This window comes from Etheostoma spectabile, chromosome 7, assembly GCF_008692095.1.
Source record: "Etheostoma spectabile isolate EspeVRDwgs_2016 chromosome 7, UIUC_Espe_1.0, whole genome shotgun sequence".
Classification (NCBI taxonomy): Eukaryota; Metazoa; Chordata; class Actinopteri; order Perciformes; family Percidae; genus Etheostoma; species Etheostoma spectabile.
Window position 1 is genome coordinate 15,691,804 of NC_045739.1, and position 3,957 is coordinate 15,695,760.

The following is a 3,957-nucleotide window of genomic DNA, read 5'->3' on the forward strand; positions in this document are numbered from 1 at the left end:
AGTTCCCTTGACCGTCTCAATCTTAAACATATCATCAGCATCTTAAAAGAGAAGAAAATATGTGAGCTGTGTACTTTTACTTAACATGCACATGTGGATAAATTACCTATTAATATCAAAACATGTCAATATTAGCACTTTACATTCTGCAAGCTGCTGTGGTTGTATTGTTCTGAACTTGTAGATCATTTTTATAATCATTTTTAATATTATTTTTATCTCAGGAGGTACTTTGTTTATACACATTTCACCTTATATGTCTGTCTGAGATCTGTTCTCATTAATATACTATTTCTATCTGTTATTAACTGCAGCAGCAACAACTCTCTTCCCTTGTAGGAAATACTCTAGTTTAATCTAAAGTAAAAGAGTGACTGCTTTTATAGCCGGACTGAGGTTGATTAAAATGTAACTAATGTGGAGAAATAAGAATTAGAAATGGATAAAGAGAACAAAAACCTCACATCATCACGCGTTACAACATATGCTCTGCACACACACACACACACACACACACACACACACACACACACACACACACACACACACACACCTCTTCCTCCCGCCTCAGCACTAGTTAAGTTGTTTTACAGGCTTGGTGATTATTTTGATAAGCCTTAATGATGATGGATTGACTGAGATTTAATGGAAAGAAATGTAATGTCTCATAAATTTTAAGGTGGTACTTTGTTTTTCCTTGTTTCAGAGGTTTGAAAACCATTACGCTGCGAGGGTTAGAGGACATTAAACAGCCCACCTTTAAAGCCTGGATCAGGACTGCAGCAGGAGCAGGGCTGGTGTTTATCATCTCCAGGCAAAATAATATATTTAAGAAGAAATGTTAAAAATTTGGCTTGCGATTTTCATTTAATCGAAAGTGAAAAGTTTGTTCTTAATTGAATGTTTTCATTTGTCAATACGCTTGGCGAGTTTGATTTAGTTGGCCGGCAACCTCTGGCGGTGTGTTGCGTCTCAAGTGTGTGTTCACCGTTTGAAAAATGCGATATGCAACCCAGTAAAATATTATTTCAGTCAATCCACTTTAGTTGCTAGTTTTGGAAATGTGACTTCCAGACAGCTGGAAATACACCAAAAGCAGGCTAGCAGGTGACATCACTGCTCATTAACAATGTTGGTAGCAGACTGTTTAACTAATCATCTAAAAACACGAGTACTTGAAAAACAAAATAATAACAGAGACATTAATATCTCTCCGATGATGATCTATTTAATGAAAAGTTATTAAGTACACTTGTTAATGGACCCCAATTTTAACTAATTTAAGAACAGCTGTTTCCTGCCAAATTTTGACAAATTGATGGCATGTGGATATAATAGTGTTATGGCAGTAAGATTTTCAACCTCTTGTGGGTAAGAAAATAGGTAGAAAGGGTGGGTTTTGAAAAACTTACAATAGATCATGTTTAACCACTGAGGGATTGATATACTCTGTGCTTTGAAATTAGATATTATTCTTCACATTTTGTGTGGTTTTTATTTTTGTTGAATTGACTGCAACAGTGAGGAGTCACAGAACGTCTTACTCTCATCCTCTTAATTTATACCTCTTTTCAACTCCTGGCTCCAACTACACACAAATCCATCAGATGAAGGCTGGAGGTTGCTAGAAATAACTTGGGGAAATGTAGGAAATCAGTGATTTAAGTACGTAGATGAGAGTAATTGGGAAAATCGAACACAAGAAACTTCTAATTAAAAGTGCAAACTACAACATCAAATTACAAGTGTGAACAAAAATGCTGTTTTCTTGACATAATGACATAGTGTTTCTGTTTATTTCAGTTTGTCAGTGTTTTTTTATGCATCTTAAGGGAGTGTTAAAATTTTGTGAGGAGTGTGTGTTTAGTCTTCTGGGAATGCGTAGACTGTTTGTGTGTGTGTTGTCGTCAGGGGTGTAAAGGTGACACTGCTAAATGAGATTAAGATGTACGTGTAACCCATCTATCTTACATACATATACAAACATATACATATGTTTTTAAAATGTTTTTTAGTTTTTTAGTTTAGTTTGTTACTTCTAAGGACCTTCACTGACATAACCCATTCTCTAACCCTTAACCTTAACAATCACAACCCTACACATGTCTTTCCCTACCCTAAATCTTTCCAGAAATATCCTAAAATTAAAATGAGTGTAGTACAAGAGCACATGCCCACACCACGACCACCCATGTCATCTCTTACATTTTATTAGTGCTAAATATTGACACACAGTCTATCACTCAGCACCCATATATTACAGTCTAACACACACAAACACACACACACACACACACACACACACACACACACACACACACACCCACACACACATTCACTCTGACAGTGATGATGATGGATGGAGGGAATCAACAAATAACATCTGGCACCGTGATCTATGGGTCAGGAGGTTATAGACCATGGGCAATGTGTTGTGTGTTGTGTGGTGTTTTGGTGTGTTGTGTGTGTGTGTGTGTGTTGTGTGGTGTTGTGTGTGGGTGTGTGGTGTGTGTGTGTGTGTGTGTGTGTGTGTGTGTGTTGTTGTGTGTGTGTGTTTGTGTGTGTGTGTTTGTGTGGTGGTGTGTGTGTGTGTGTGTGTGTGTGTGTGTGTGTTAATGACACCATCATACTGATCAACCACATTAAGGGATTGTAGCCTTTAGTGCAGGGTCATGACCCCGGCGTGCTGTAGAAACCACGTAACAGTCATCACTTTGTCCTTACAGAGTGGACGCACACGACCAGGCTGTTTGTTTTAATTTAATGATTATTGTTTAAGACTTTTCTGCTTTTGTAGATGCTAAACAGTGATGAGTGAAAGAACTGACTGGAACCACTTGGAAGATAGCGTAAGGCGGTTGTATAGAGGTAAAAAATAAAAATACTTTTTCCCTAATACAAACGTTATGAAATACTGCTTTACTATTATAAGCACACAATATATAATAACAGACCAAATGTATTCCTTTCCTGCAGAAAGTCTATTTACAATTTACAATAATGTTGTAAATACGTGTGCTTATGAATGCTAGGAACATGAAAACTTCTCCCAGCAAACTACATAAAGATAATTTATGTTGGCATTTCTGTTGATAAGGAAGCCACTGGTAGTTTTTTCCCTCCCATACAGGCTGTTTAATATATTTGACTATAAACTAACCAAGTGCTCTCTGTGGGGGAGAGAGGGTGGATGATTTACATTAGGGGGAGGAGGGTGAAGACAGGAGAGGTTGCTCAATTGGGATTAAACCCAGGATAAAGCTATGTATGAGTGCATGTTTCTTCTTGTATTTATATCTTTACATGAACCAAGTTTTATTTGAACAGCGAGAAACAGAATAACAAGAAAATCCAGTGTTTTGACAAAATGACCACACTCACACTTGTGATTTGTATTTTATTGACTTCATTATTAGATTTACATCTAACACAGCAAAAAAATGAAAAAGCAAAAACATTAACAAAGCGTAAAACAATGAAACAATCAATAAAGTGTGTATTATTGAGTAGTAATTCAACATGTAACACAAAGAGGTCCAGTACAGTAATTGATATTTCATTTTATTCCAGCAAATGTTTCTTAAGAGTATCAATAGTCAAAATGTCTTTATAGTAGGACACTTTTAAATCATCCCTGCTGTAGTGAACTAAAATGACGCCCAGTTTGAGCAGAACAAGGACCTTTAAATCAGTTCCTCATGCAGTTTCTCAGCTTAGTTTTTTTCTTTTTTCTGCAATGGAAGTCCCCATGTGGTCTCTTCAGTACGTCAGCTGTGTTTTATCCTGGTCTGGGAGTGTTTTGTGTCTGGTGGTCAGTGGCAGGGTCACAGCTTAATCAGGGCAGGCAGGAGACCTGTGAGTTCACTGCTAAGGTCAGCCTCTAATCAGTCTAAATTGAAACTTGGGGCACATAAAGGTCCTAAACGTGTGTTTGTGTGTGTTGTGTGTGTGTGTGTG